Genomic DNA, 16,597 nt, shown 5'->3' on the forward strand with positions numbered 1-16,597 from the left:
AAAGGATATGTAAAAAGGTTGCACTCAACCACATCCACGCTTACAGAGCCCATCCGAAGAAAAGCCCATCGTAACCAGACGCGGACCAGTGACATAGACTCGATGAAGAATCTTAAGCTGAACCAAGCGGAGACGGGCAGGAATGGCCACCTCCTTGGGAGAGGAGAGTGCCGATTGCCAATCCTCGTCGTCCAGTTCCAACCCGTCGCCAACCCAAGCCTCCCGAAGTCGGACCAGTAAGTCCGCCCGATTATTAATCAATTTCTTGTAAATCAGGGAAATAGTGCTATCGGGAAGATGCCCATCAAGGACACGGTCCTCGAGGGGGGAGGATTCAGGCAGGGCCTCATCAGGAACCAAGACTGAGGCGAGGGCGTGCCGGACCTGCAGGTAGCGAAAAAATTCCCTACCACTCAAACCATATTCCGCCTGGAGGGCCTGGAACGACTTCACACAACCGTTCGAGTATACGTCACCCACCTTACAGATCCCAATCACATCCCAGCGGTCGAAACCCTTGGTAGACCAGAGTCCGCCCAAACGTTCCGAGGCATAAAGCGGCGTCGCCAACGTCAATCGATCCTCCCACCCCAAACTCACACTCGCAGCTCGCCATACAGTCACTGCAGCCTTGGATGGGCCCACAAGATGGCGCCCGGCCGATCGGGAATAAAGCGCTCTAGTAAAGTCCCCACCCGGAAGCTGGAGTCTATCCATCTCGAATGCAGGATTACGACCCGGGGAAAACATCACGTGATTAATGGCAGACAACTGGGAAGCCCAGTAATATCGCTTAATATCGGGGAGCGCCATGCCTCCGTCATACCAGGGGATGGTGAGCTTCGCGAGGGCGATACGGGGTCGCCCATCCCATATCAACTGCCGTTGAAGACTCTCAATCTCTCGGAAATAGGTCTTAGGAATAGCGTCATAGGAGTTGTGAAGCGCGTAAAGGAATCGCGGCAAGGACATCATTTTAAACAGGGCAGCCCTGCCCAGCGGAGATAAAGGAAGCTTGCGCCAACGGGCCACATCCAAGCGCAGTCTAAGCAACGGTGGGAGGAGATTACGCTCAAAGCGGAGCGTCGGGTCCAACGTAATAAAAATCCCTAAATACTTGAAACCCGACTGGACCACCTGGATAGGAAGTCTGCTCGGCAAGGGGGGCAGAACCCCCGAAAGAACATATACACAGGACTTGGTCCAGTTGATAACGAGACCTGAGTTGGCTCCAAAAGAAGCAAGAACATCAAACAGAACTGACAGCGATTTACGCGGGGAAGTGAGGTATAAAAGGATATCGTCCGCGTAAAGCGAAACGCGGTCCTCAAAGTCCGGAGACCAGCGAATCCCCTTGAGAGACGGTTCCCACCGAAGCCAGGCAGCCAATGGTTCCAAGGCGAGAGCAAACAGTAACGGGGACAAGGGGCATTCCTGACGGGTACCCCTGCCGAGGGTGAAAGGAGTCGAGACCCTACCATTCACCACTACTTGCGCCAGAGGTGCGGCGTACAGTAACTGGACCCAACCAATAAACTCAGGTCCAAAACCAAATTTCTCAAGAGCCGCCCAAAGATAAGGCCACTCCAGCGTGTCGAAGGCCATGGATGCATCCAACGATGCCAAAATGGCCGGCTCCGTCAGAAGCCCCGCCCTCGCTATCACGCCGTGAAGACGACGTAGGTTCAGAGCCGTGTTGCGATGCGGGATAAATCCAGATTGATCCGGATGGACCAAGTCACTAATGACCGTCAAGAGACGGGATGCCAGAAGCTTCGCCAATACCTTGGGTTCAACATTTAGTAGGGATATGGGCCTATAGGAGGAACAAAGATCACGTGGTTTACCCTCCTTGGGGATGACAACTATCGTGGCCAGTCTCTGATCATAAGGGAGAATACCCCGTTCCCGGGACTCCAGAAACATGGCGCGGAGATACGGAGCAACCCTATCCGGACGCAACTTGTACAATTCGATTGGCAATCCGTTCGGGCCCAATGCTTTGCCAGAACGGAGGGAACGGATGGCAGTAGCAATCTCATCAACTGTAAAGGGGGAGTCCAACGCCACACGGTCCGAATCAGAAACAATGGGCAGGGCTATATCACGCAGCAGAAGGCGAGAGTCAACCACATCCCTCACAGACACAGGGGTATACACCACACGGAAGTACTCGGCAAACCGGTCAACTATCCCAATCGGGTCCGTTACACTCACACCACATGCAGACTGAATCACGGGTACCACACGATTAGCTCTCTCCTTCTTATCCAGCCACGCCAGCAATTTACCGGCTTTGTCACCCACATCATACAAACGTCCCTGTTGCTCCCGAAACATCACTTTGGCGGCATCCGTGACCAAGGATTTGTAAGCAAATTGTTTCAGACCCAGGGCATGGAGCTTCTCAGGCGTGACACCAGATTCCAAACCCTCCTCCAGTACAGAAATCTCCCCCTCAAGATCAACCACCTCTCTATTCCTTGCTCTCTTAGCCTCAACAATAAGGGAGAGGGCCTGCCCACGAATCACAGTCTTAAAGGCCTCCCACAGTGACACAGCAGATGAAACCGACCCCTCGTTATCCAGAAAATACGAGTCCAAGGACTTAAGTAAAAGGGTGCGGGTCTCGGGGGAGGCAAGGTACCACGGATTAATGGGAGCCACTCTGCCCACTTCTTCCACCCCAACCTCAAAACGAAGCCAGAGCGGAGAGTGGTCAGAGATACCCCTGGGCATGTGCACAATCTCACGCACCGCCGGGGCCTGAGCCGCGGGCATCAGGAAATAATCCAGCCGAGACAGACTCCCATGGGCACCGGAGTGAAAGGTGTACTGAAGCTGCGTAGGATGCAAAAGCCTCCAGCAATCCACCAGGCCGAAGGTATCCAAAAAGCCACCCAACCACTGCTGAGCCGCCGGGGTATCCCTAGGGGGGTGGCGATCATGAAGGCCAGAGACTACCGAATTAAAATCACCAGCCATAAAGAGAGTACTATCAGGAAGGTCCAACAGGACACGGCCCAAATCCGAAAAGGTGGAAGTCTGCAAGCCGGGGGGCACATAAACAGTTAATAAGGAGAGGGTACGACCTTCATAGCGACCCACAAGGACAGCAAACCGCCCCCGGTCATCCTGAATAACATCATCAATAGCCAGGGGGAGGGAAGCCCGAATAAGGATACCCACACCCCTGGAACACGAGGTAAACCCCGAATGTGCTACGAGGCGATAGCCCCACCTATTCATTGCATGACAGACATTGCCTATCAAATGAGTCTCCTGCAGGAAAACAATGTCAGGAGATAAACGTCGTATACATTTCAACACCACACTTCGTTTGATACGATCACCCAGACCATTAACGTTCCACGAAACAAACCTCAACCCGCTACCCCCCATCCCACCCGACAAAGCCCAAACCCTCCATCAATGAGCACGACCACAAAAAGTAATTCAAATACAGAATAAAGTCGCCTTGAACACAAAACACACAAACAACAAACTTCCCAACCACCCACCCCCCAAAGAACAAGGAAACACCCCCCACCCTGCACCCCTGCAAAAAGCTAAAAAGCCACCCTAACCTGCAGTGTGCCTGTCGCCCAAGAACCCCTATTCTACACAAAGACCCCGGAGGAGGAAAGGCTCCGTCCCACCCGCCCCCCGATCAAACCAATAACGAGGAGAAGACAACACATCAAAACACATATGAGGTAGAGGAACATAGGCCTACATCCCTGGAACAGTCATACAAAACAAGGCCTCAGTCAAAAACAAAACGTTCAGCTCTCCACACCACCTTCAGCACCGCCCGGGTGGGCTTCGGACTCAGTCTCAGGAGGTCGATTAGGCAGGGAGTCCAGCCAGTCATTCACAGCATCTGGCCGATCAAAAAAGAAAGTTCGATCATTATACTCCACCCTCAGCCTGGTCGGAAAGAGCATTGCGTAGCGCATCCCCAAGTCCCTAAGACGTTTCTTGGCACCACGAAATCCCATACGCTGCTTCTGGACCTGTTGGGAAAAGTCCGGATAAAAGTTCACCGTGGCATTTTCAAAGGCTACTGGGCCCTTAACCCGCCAGGCCTGCAGGATAGCGTCCCGATCTCTGTAGTGGAAAAGCTTTGCAACAATAGGTCTCGGCGGGGCGCCAGACTTGCCCTGGCCCCCCAAAACACGATGTGCGCGCTCCACTGTGAAAAATTTACTAAGGCCAGACGGAGAAAGGTGATTCTGGATAAGGTCTTCAACCAGGAGATCAACCGAGTGGGGTTCTGGATTCTCCGGCACATCAACCACGCGAACATTACAGCGACGTGCCCTGTTCTCAAAATCCTCCAAGCGCCGGGTCATGAAATCGTTCACCCTACGGAGATTGCCAATCTCCGTCTGAATATCAGAGACGTCCGTCGTGAGGCTGGAAGATTTGATATCCAACGATTTCACCTTTTCGTTCGTCTTGGAGAGATCGGCTCGAATCAAATTCACCTCAATCGCCACAGTGTCAAGTTTGTGGGCCAAAGTTTCGTACTGTTGGCCTATGGATTCCCTCATGCCAGAAATGGCACCCATGATGTCCTGCAAGGAGGGCTCCGGCGACGCATCCAACACTTGGTCCGACGCAGTGGGACCGGGCAGGGCAGCTCCGGGGGACCCCTTAGAGTGGGTATAACGATCCATAACATTAGATTGAACCGGACCCCCGCGCAGAGGTGTCTTCGTCTTGCGCGTCTCTCGGTCCCCTCTGCCCGCCATTTTGAAGATGCGTCACGAGTAATGTCACCAGGGTCGACGGACCGGGCACCAGAAATGGAGGTCCCGGGACCAAAGGACCAGAAGAGGGGTATCACCAGGATAGAGGCAGCCCACTCCAGAAACAGTGCAGCCAAGGGCCGAACCACCTACGTGCGTCTCGGCCGCAGCTCTGGCTCAACCCTCTCACCAATGTCCCAGTCCGAGGCAGAAACGAAACCGAAACTTAAGAGGGGGACTCACAAGACCAATCCCCCTGCCGTTGTTGTTCAACTCCAAGACGGCCACCGAACCTCACCCAGTCCCGGGCGCACTTCGAGGGCGGAGCCCAAAAGTTCAATTGAACATAATCCAGGCACCCGATGTCCAAATCAGTTTCTGAAAGGTTCAGGTAGATCAGCCCAACGTCCTCTATATGAATCCTCACAAAAAATCAGGATTAAAGCAGGATATTAAGCTGGGAGCGGCGGGGGTCCGGGGAGCGCTGTGCTCACGCGGCCATCTCGGATGCCCGCCAAGCTCCTCCCCCAGTACGTGCATTCTTAGTCTCATCAGATTGTAGAGAAAAGGAAGAGACGGGCGTGTTCAATAAAAAGGTGTTATTTATTGATCAGTCTCTTTTCTCATACAAGAGAAATGGATCGATATGATTGCAATACTTATAGCTAAGTAAAGTGCATACATTAAAAGCAATAGTATAAAATAATACTGTAAAAACATTGATATGGTTTCTAAGCCATAAGATGTTTTAAAATGAATAAAATATATTACATACACATATACATTTGACTAAACGTACTCAACTGGTGTTTCTAAATACGCCTACCCCGTGTACCTGACCTAAGTCTAATACGTGGGCGGGAATAGAAAGTTACAGTTTAAGTTAAGTTTGTTTTTGCCAAGTGAATAAGTAAAGAATTCTCTGTGAGGGGTTATTCAGTTCTGTACCTGGAATCTAGGTTGAATGAGGGATGGTATCTCTCTCTCTGGTCTCGATATTCCAGGATGCCTGCGAGGGCTACCCGGAAGCGCTGGTGCTGGATTTCTCGGCAGGAGAAATAGGCAGCTTCTCGTTCTCAGCGCGTCAGGAAGGCGGGGCTGCGCCAGCGGGGTCTGCTCTGCTCTGGGCTTCGGCAAGTATGGCTGCTCCGTCTCGTCACCACCGCGTGTGTTTGCATAGGGCAATATCGGTAATATTTATACCTTTAAGGTGCCGAGATTGACGTTCGGATGGACATAGATACGTCAATAAGGATGTCATACGACTTGCTCGTTAGCACATTCTTTTGCTGAAGTTCTCGGTGAAATCAAAACAATGGCCGCAGGGTTTTGCCCAGGTTGTCATAGGTTTGATTTGTTATGAGAACTCCGTATGCCTTATCAGGGGCTGGAGGAATATCGCTTGTCTAATTAGATCGCAAGCGTTATGACCTAATCAGATAACACGTTCCTGTGCCGTAGTGTGACTGCGTCAGATAACGGTATCTGCATCATGGGGGTTTTCTGCCTCATGGGCTGACTGTTAGTTAACTTGTTGGTTTGTTTAACCAGAATAGGGTCAGGAATAGGGGGATTGATTCAGAACCTATAGGAATACATCACAAAGCGTAACACTGACTCTTCTTCCAATTCTGTTGAAATGCATCCACTTCCTCCGCCAAAGGATCCGGCCTCCAACTGTAGTACCGATCCAGCTGAAAAGTCAACCTCGACGCAAACAGATCCACCTCCAACGGACCCCACTCTTTCACTATTCTCCTGAAAATCTGAACATTCAGCTTCCAATCGCTGTAATCCCTTAAAAATCTTGAATTCCAGTCCGCTACAACATTGTTCCTGCCTGGAAAATATTCTGCTTTCAGACCTATTTTCTCCTCCAGACAAAAATTCCAAATCTCCTTCGCCAACTGAGACAGATTCTTTGATCTGCTTCCACCCAATCGATTTATATAACGGACAGCTGAAACATTGTCCATTTTCAATAAGACATTGAAATTCTTCAAATTCCTTCCAAAACTCTTTAGTGCTCAAAGCCCTGCTTTCATCTCTAAACCATTTATATGCATCGTACTCTCTTCTAGAGACCACCTCCCACCAGTCTCCTGATCCTCTAAGCAAGCTCCCCATCCAAGAAGACTTGCGTCTGTTTCCAAAACAAAATCCGTGCAAACTCCAAAAATTGCACGACCGTTCCATGCTTCCAGGTTCTCCAACCACCAAATCAACTCCTCCCGAGCCTCTTCCGAAATTACAACCTGATCTCCATACCACAAACCCTTTCTGAGAGCATCTGCCTTCAACCGTTGTAAAGCCCTGTAATGAAGAGGACCTGGGAAGACTGCCTGAATGGAAGAAGAAAACAAACCAATCACCCTTGCTAAAGCTCTCAAGTACACCGAATCTTTTTTCAAAACACATTTCACCTCTGACTTTATCTTCTGAACCTTCTTCTCTGGCAAACTCAAACTTGCTTCCACAGTATTTACATTGAAACCCAAAAACTCCAAACATTGAGATGGAACTAAAACAGAATTTTCTTTGTTCACTAAAAAACCTAGATTCTCCAAAAGATCCATACAAAACGAAAGCTGAATCTTCAGCTCCTCTTGACTTTGAGACATTAAAAGAAAATCGTCCAGATACATAATCATTCGTACACCTCTCTCCCTCAAAAACTTCGCCACTGGTCTTAAAACCTTCGTAAAGCACCAAGGAGCAGAAGCCAGACCAAAAGGGAGAGACGAAAACTGGTACAACCGACCCAACCACCTGAACTGTAGAAACCTGCGACTCTCCTCTGCAATCGGAATCGTGAAATATGCATCCTTCAGATCCAACTTCACTAACCAATCCTTCTCCTGTAAAATATCTCTTAACAGATGGATTCCTTCCATCTTGAAATGCCTGTAAACCACAAATTGATTTAAATTCCGTAAATTTATTACCGGTCTCCATCCTTTTCCTTTCTTCTCTACCAAAAATATTGTAATTACAAAACCCTTGAACTCCTCCGAGACTTCCTCGATTGCTCCTTTTTTTAACATTTCCAAAACTTCCATCCCCACAATCTCTTTTAGTTCTCCATTGAACACCAGCTGATTTGGTTCTTTTAATTGAACTGGAAAATCCACCAGCTCCACAACATAACCTCTCACAGCTCCTAAAACCCAACTGTCTCCTGTAATCTTTCTCCAATTTTTCTCGAAAAGTCTCAATCTTCCCCCTACCTTGTCTGGGAAAGAACCAAAATTTATCTTCATACTTACTGAAGGAATTTTGAGTAAACTGTGCTCTTCCTCTTGGCTGTCGCCCTCTTCCAAATCCTCTTCCTCTTTGCGGGAAAAATCCTGTCGCAGACTGGAAGCCTCTGAATGTAGCTCTACCACCTGACTGATACTGGGCCCTTGAGAATCCTCGGCCAGGGAAACGGCCCCTTCCCCCAGCCCTGTCAAAAACACCTCTGTTGAAGACTCTTTTAAGACTGGCTTGAGCCTTATCCAAATTTGTAAATGTGGCAACATATTTGCCAACTCCTTTAACCAACCCTTCTCCAAACAAAAACCCTTTTGGGTCATCAGTTGGTTCTTTCTTTGAAAAATCAGCCAACTTTGGACTAATCCTCATAAGCACTCCTTTTCTTCTTTCAGAAATCAATGCTGCGTTTGCATTTCCCAATAAGCAAACCGCTCTTTGAGACCATCCTCTCAAAAGTTCTAAATCTACCGCAACCTTCTTCATCTTCGCCTCCTCTGCCATATCTAGAATTCTAGCTAATGGCCCTAAAATGTCCAACAACCTGTCCTCACACTGTTTGAGAGCTCTCTCAATTCCTTTCCTAGGATCTCGTCCCATTTTAAATAAAAAACGTATAAGATCGGGATCCAAATCAGGAGTTACACAAGCCTTTCCTTCTAACACAGGTCTAGAACACTCAGCCCTCATGACTGCCCTTGCCTCCTTCTCCAAAGGCTTGCGAATCCATAGCTTTATGAATTCTGCAACATGAGGTAGAGGCCACCAATCACCACTTCTGGGGTATCAAATCCGGACTAAACATCTCCTCACCCTGAGGATCTTTCATTAAGCCCTTCTCTTTTCTTTCTTTTTCATTCTTATCACTGTCCATGTCCCATCCATCGTCATCATAATTTTCAAGAATGAACTCATCCTCATCACTCTCTTCATCAATTGAAATTTCCTCAGAAGATTCTCCATTTTCTTTTGTACCGCAAGGGACACCCTCTTTTGTGCCGCTCTGGACACCTCCATCTCTTGTGGTGCTTAGACCACCTGTTCCTTTTAAAAACCTTACACTAACATCAACATTCTTAAGCTTCTTGGCTCTTTTCCCTTTTTTTACAACATCACTACACTCATCCTCATTAACTGACCAAAATTCCTCCTCCTCATCATTATTCAATCTTCTTTTCCTTTTAAAAACACTTTTCAAAACATCCTTCATCGAATTCTTAACTGCCTCCTGAACTAACCTCCTCAAATCAGGCTCCCCTGAGCCTTCTCCTTGAGTCTCCATATTCACTTCCATCACTATATTCAAAAGTAACAAAAAGATAAATAAATTCCCAATTAAAACTCCTTCTCGCGAACCTAAATATCCCCTCAAATGACAGTTCAAACCGCCGATCGGATCGCGTCACAAAGAGCGCACTAACGCACTCTAGTCCTCTCTCAAGATGGTCGCCAAATACGTCACTACGCACGCATGCGCGGTGACGCGAACATCAACCTCATCGCATCGAGAAAGATCTCCGCTAACTGCAGCGTCTCCCCCGCCTCGCGGACTCTGAAGAACAAATCTCGAGCCAGCGTGAGACGAGTAAGTAGTCTCGTGACCCCGTTTTTCAAATAATAACGTTATCGAAACTTACTTCAACTTAAAAACCAATTTCTTACGACTTCTAAACTTAAAATAACAAATAAATAAACTCAACTCATTAACCACACCAAACCCGAAAATTGGGTTAACTTTGATCATACATACTCAAAACGTCAATTTTTGCTATAAAATACCTCACTCTCACCTCAATCAAATCAAAAAATACGTTCTCTTAATACAACAAAACTTCCAAACATCCAACTTATTCATTGAATCACACTTAAATTATATACTTCAGAGAAAAGAACACAAGAGTACTTATCTGCAAGGAGCAGCAAAATAAAAGAGGAAGATGGCTGCTGTGTTTTGAGTTATATTGTATTTGAACATTCTATGTTCTAGAAGTTTGTTTTTTGATGATGTAATACTTCTAAGTGCTGCAAGGAGTGGTGGAATAAAAGGTTATGCATAATGCTAGCCTCCGGTCTTGCCATGAAATCGCCACTTCCCTGTGGTGCATCAGGGCCGCCTACCAGTCCACTGTTTCTAGCGTGCCCAGGTTCTGTTCCCATGTTTCCTTCAGCTTCCCCAGTCTGTCTGGCATGTTATTATTCAGTGTCCTGTATGTTAGAGAAACTGCCTTGATGAATATCTGTTCCTGCAATAGGCGTCCCTCTAGCGGGGCATAGTCTGGCAGGGGAGAGGAGAGCGAGCTTTCGGCTGTCCATGCATGTCTTAGCTGCACATATTTAAAAATTTGAGTAGTGTGTAATCCAAACTCCGTTGCTAGTGTCCTGAAATGTTTGAGTTCTCCCTGCGCCACCACGCCGCCTCTATTGGAGATGCCGATGGCATCCAAGCCCCCAAGTTTGTAGAGTTCCCTCAGCCAGGTCCAGTGCCAGATCGGTGTCTGTTTAGTTGGTTTGCGTGCCCAGCCCATTGCCTTAGTCGCTCTGTCCCAGACCTCCAATGTTATTTGTGTGGCCGGGAGTAGGAGCCCCCTGCATAGCCCCATGATTTACCACTAGGATGGCCATCTGCTCACTTAGGGAGATAGGGAAAGTGGGCATTGCCTGAGGGGGTTGATAAATAAGCACTAGAACCAGGGACCCTGTGTCCGTGTCGAGTTTGATGACCATGTTCTCGACCTCCGGGAGGGTGAGCAAAGTCATGGTGGTGAACTTGTGGTTTTTATGGATTTTGGCTGCTACCCCGCCACCCAGTTTCCCAGGGGGCCAATTGACCGACAGGATGTAATAGTCTGAGGGGAGTGCTGCTAGGATATCGGGCAGTGGGTCCTGGGTTAACCATGTTTCCGTGATTAAGAGGACATCAGGTTTATCAGAGGTAAGTAGCAAAAAGATGTTGAGTTGGTGCTTTACCAGGGAGCATGTATTGAGGGAGAGGAAGCAGAGAGCCATTGGTATAGTTGTTGTGGGATTAATGACTAAGGGGGAGAAGGGGCTTGGGGCGGGAGCGACGGCGTGCTCCGGCTGAGGTATTAAGATGCCGTTAGTAGATATGCGGTAGTAGGTAGTGGGGGCCAAGGGAGAACAGGATTGTGCAAGTGGTCTTAGTGATCTTAATTTTCTGGGTGAGTAGCTTGTGATTTGGCCATAATCCGTGGCCCCTGGGCCCCGCCGGGCGCGGACGGTTGCAGACGGGCTTGCCTTTGGCGCGCCTCTGGCGTGCCACCCGCGCGCCCGCTGCGCTCGTCCACTGCGCGTCAGTGCCATTTTGTGATTTATATAGCCAGCTGCTGGTGAAGCACTAGAGCGTCACCCTGCCACAATGGCCGCTCTGCAAGTGCTCACCAGGAAGTGGGTAAGATAATAACTCCCACCACACAAACAGCACGTGATTGCTGCGGTGGACCAGGGAGTACCGACAGAAGAACATTGCAGGTAGAAAATGAGGAGATTTAGTCAAAGTGCAGTTTTAAACTGTTAAAAGGAAAAGGCATTCAAATAACAATGCGGAGCTTGCGCAGTCGTAGCCTTAGCTTGCTGTCCTCTGTGCGCCGGCTACGTACTGAAACTTAAGTACCCTGCTGCTGGTGAAGCACTAGAGGGTCACCCTGCCACAATGGCTTCTCTGCAAGTGCTCACCAGGAAGTGGGTAAGATAATAACTCCCTCCACACAAACAGCACGTGATTGCTGCAGTGGACCGGGGAGTACCGACAGAAGAAAAATGCAGGTAGAAAATGAGGAGATTTAGTCAAAGTGCAGTTTTGAAATGTTTAAAGCAAATTGCATTCAAATTACAATGCGGAGCTAGCGCAGTCGTAGCCTTAGCTTGCTGTCCTCTGCGCGTATGTATATATATATATATATGTATGTGTATATATATGTATGTGTATATGTGATCAAGGCCACTGGATGCCCGAAACGCGTCATGGAATGAGGAGTGAGAAATAAACGTTGCCATTCGAATGTCCTGGTGGTCCGTTTCTTCAGTTCGCCGTAAGGAGATGCTGGGAGTTGTTTTGCACGAATATATATATATATATATATATATATATATATATATATATATCGTGTTTTGGTACTTTTATTGCACAGAATGTGACAGGAAACTGAAATATGGGCTATATTTCATGGTTGCCTCTGAAATAGGGATTTCATCTTCATAATGACAGCCCGTGAACCACTCTATAGAGCTTTAACTGGGGTTATGCAGCATGGCAGACCAAATTATGTGGCAAGGCTATCTAAATTATGTGGCAAAAAATATTATGTAGTATTGTAGTGTAGTTCCTATATTCCCAATAGGCTCTGCGCATTGGAATAATATATTCAGCAGTGTAGACGTAGGACTGAGGTCGACTAGGTCTCTACTGACTATATTAGACTTAAGGTTTGCCAGCTAGCTCAGAGGTCACTAGAAACTTTCTCGAATAAAAGAGGAGGAGTTTAACCTGCCTGGATAGACAAGAAGGGATTAGCTTCTGACAACCATATAACATGACAACTTTGCTCCCTCAGAATAAGAGTGTATCTCTAGAGTCGTGTGAAAACAATAGACAGCTATTTCACTCAGTCAAATGTGCGTACTTAGTTTCACCAGAATGCAGAGCAAAGAGAGACGGGCGTTTTCAATAAAAAGGTGTAATTTATTGAGCAGTCTTCTTCCTCATACAAGAGAAATGAATTGCCACAATTGCAATACTCATAGTAAAGTAAAGTGCGTACAGTAAAAGGAGGATTATAAAATAATACTGTAAAAGCATTGATATGGTTTCTTAGCCATATGATACTTTAAAATAGATAAAATATATATACATATATACATTGACTAACGTACTCAACTGGTGCTTCTAAATACGCCTACCCCTGTGTACCTGACCTAAGCCTAATACGTGGGAAGGAGTAAGTAATTAGCAGTTTAAGTTAAGTTTGTTTTTGCCAAGAATCTAACTCAAGAATTCTCTTTAAGGGTTTAGTCAGCTCCGTACCTGGGTAATAGAAAGCAGGAGGTCTTGTATCTCTCTCTCAGGACTCGATATCCCAGTAACCCGCGAAGGTATCTGGAAACACTGGAGCTGGATTTATCGGCAGGAGAAAAGACAGCGTCTCTCTCAGTGCGTCAAAAGGGAGGGGCAGCGTCCGTGGGCTCTCGCATCAGCTGGGCTCTCGGGCAAGTAGATAGCTGCTCCCAATACCAACACCGTGTGTTTGCTTAAGGCAATGTCAGTATATTTATACCTGTAAGGTGCCGGGTTGGACGTAAAGCTGGACATAAGACGTCAATAAAGATGTCACTAAGAACTGGCCGTTCTTACAGTGCTTTACAGGAGTTCTAGGATGAAATCAAAACAAAGCAAGGGGGATTTCCCAGGTTGCTGGAGGTTTGGATTGTTTAGAGAACTCGTTGTGCTTTCTAGGGGGCCGAGGAAGTAGCCTTGCTTAATGTGACAGCATGTGCTACGACTGAATATGGATATGATTATTATGCCGTTGTATGGATATTATTGATTATAACCGGACAAGGGCATAAAATAGGAATATCAATTTAGGCATCTAGATAAAAACACAATACCCACTCCACGATCTAATGTCCATCATTACTAAAACTAAGCAATAGTAAACATTTAAAGGTGCATGTGTATTCCAACCCACCCCAAAAGACATTTTTTTTTTGCATTTGAAACGGTGCATAGATATACATGAAAAATGATTATAGGTACTGTACGCTATTCAAGCAGTGTCATTCATTAAAAAGGATGCATATATATATCGGCATGAATGATTCGCGAAATTTACACATGAAATGGCTCTTAATACAGAAAAAAAGGTCGAGACCATTCCATCACATATAAATACAGTTGCTGTAAATGTGCTAGAGGCTGACGTGATATATTGTCTTTAGAGTTCCTAAAATAGAAGCTCTGTTCTCTAAGAATAGTTCTACTTCAAGCAGAGTACATGTGCCAGAAAAAAAGGTAAATATTTTGGAATCGGGAAAAAAAATAATTTCGCTTTCAGGGGAGAGAGAAAAAATATATATAGTTCCAAATATGTTCAGTAGCTTTTGTTTATCAAAGCCGAAGGCCGAATTCAGAGTTCAGGGAACGCTGTGTACTAGTTTGCTTAAAAAGTTATGCTTTTTGTTCGGGGAAAAACATAATTTCAGACAGGCTCGCAAAAAAGTTGTCTACGGCTTCAGGTGAAAGTTCAATTAAGTTCGAAAATGCCGCAACTGTACAGTCGTGAGAATGATTGCTATCATCGATGTCAGGATCAGCAATGCTCACAGAAGGTCGTACCTGGGTGATGTTGCTCTCATCTCGTACTTCACTACCCTCTAATCGCAGTGGTGAAGTCTCAACGAATGCCGTCATCAGAATGGGTAGCCGCTGGGGACAACACGATGCATGAGCCATTACAGGACTTAGCAAAGTATCTGTATCCAATGGTACGGCTGATGGTAGTGTAAGACAGACGTCCAACACGCATTCTTCTCCGCATAGCATACATCGAAGCACAGGTAAGATGCAATTCTGCCAGATGGGTCTGAATGAAAGAAACCAGGTCATATTCAGATCTCTTAGCCGGGCTAATCCAAGGACTTTAGTTATGCGGTCCCGATAGCGTATAGCTAGGATCGTTTCTTCCATCGTTGCTGGAGTCTTGTCTGCGACTTGGCTTGCCATATCGAAGCAGAAGTATCAAAAGCAAAATGCCTGCTAAGAGTCCCAACAGAAGTGGTAGGCCGCAAAAGACAGAATGGACAAAATTAGGAAAAATGCCCAGAACTGTTTGGAAGGGTGTTAACAGTCCCGAAAAAATTGTCTTAAATATATGTGGGATACCGCTGGTATCAGACATATTTAGGATTTGGCTTAGCATTTCTGCGAAATGCAGGGGGCAATTTGTTGATAAAAGTGTATGTATCTCTGCCGTTGTTCTTGCAACTTGAAGATCATACGTTTCTTTTGATGACGTCAAGGGCACAGTTGTCTGTAAAAGAACAGACTTCATTCTGCTTAAAGTATCAATTTGAATAGAAGAGATATTAAAAAAAGGCCAGATCTTCGCCTCCGTGTCTGGAGTGCTGTTTGGATACAATACTTGCATACAGCAAGTGACCATGGAACTAACACTCACGAGATAAGCTTTTCCTGGCACCATGCCACAACATCTGTGGTCCACTATTAGAATATAGCTCCTGTTAGAAAGCCATCTAAAGAATGGCTCTATTCGAGTTGCAGGTGTGCCATGCTGGTGACATGAAAGGTTATTTGAAGTCCCCTCACAGGCCCCATGCAAGTTAATACCTTGACAAGAAGTATACCACTTAGTGATCGTTTACAATTGTTACCACTAAGAAATACATTCTGTTCCTTTGCACTATAACATGTGTGTGTGTAAGGTAATTTCCATGATGACTTAATGTACCCTTTACCCAACCTTTCATACTGGCCTGCTGGTATATACTCTTGACAGAATTTAAATGGGAAAGTTGTTATCGGAATTGTTATTATTCCGTGTATTATCCATTCAATGACAGGTCTTTCTGACATTGACAATGGTAATCTCTCAAGTTTTTCAATGCTCAGAATTGTATACTCTGCTCCTTTTTGTGCCAAACTGATTTGTGTATCAGTAAGGTTAAAGATAGAGAATAATGACGTTGTGTTGATTAAACGCCAGGGCACGTAGCCTGAACGCAGATTTTGCAACGTCCAGCCAAGCTGTACAATAGAACGCAATTGGGACTGACCGTGTTGTAACATTAGTAAGTCCTGCTCTATTATATCAATAGCAGATGATACAATACTGTCCAGTGAATATATTCTGGAAGACAGAGTCATTAACCCATTGTCCACAACAGAAAGTGATTTTTCCAAATTGATACGATCAATTTCTCGTATTTTTTCTGCTGTTTCAATTTGCATTATTTTCCAAGCTTTGTTGTATGCAGCGTATACACCGGTCGCTATGAAATGTTTTTGACGCTGTTTGCGTGGTCCCATTATGAAATCACGCAAGTCAGCACCGTCTTTAAGTAAAGTCAAGTGTTGCTTAATTTCTGCCAGTGTGGATGTGTGTAGCCATTCGAGGCAGAGTTTTCCTACACTGTATGTTGTAACTATCCCTTGATGTTGTCTCTGGGAGTATCTAGGGTCTGGCCTGGTCAATTTGAACCCCTGTAATTTGTTCAGGAAGCTATCTTGACAGCTATTTGTGTCTGTGGGCCACATCAACCATTTATTCCAATCAGCATGTGTTCTGTTTTGGTTAAAAATATGGGATACGTCTATCTCAACATCTGTAGTGGTATTACTGTCAGGTGTTGGCTTTGGAATAGACGGTTTGTTTAAGTCTTTAATTTTGGCTAGGCCAAGACAGGTTGTCTGTTGAATGGTGTCATTCAAGAATATAGGGGCATATTATCAAGAAAGGGCGTTCCATTATCCCCACTTTTATCGGCAGGAAACTTCCGATAAAGTGGCGATAATGGGCTTGATTATATGCTCTATGAATTCCAATCGAAGCCCATGT

This window comes from Lissotriton helveticus, chromosome 4_1 (genome assembly GCF_964261635.1).
Source record: "Lissotriton helveticus chromosome 4_1, aLisHel1.1, whole genome shotgun sequence".
Classification (NCBI taxonomy): Eukaryota; Metazoa; Chordata; class Amphibia; order Caudata; family Salamandridae; genus Lissotriton; species Lissotriton helveticus.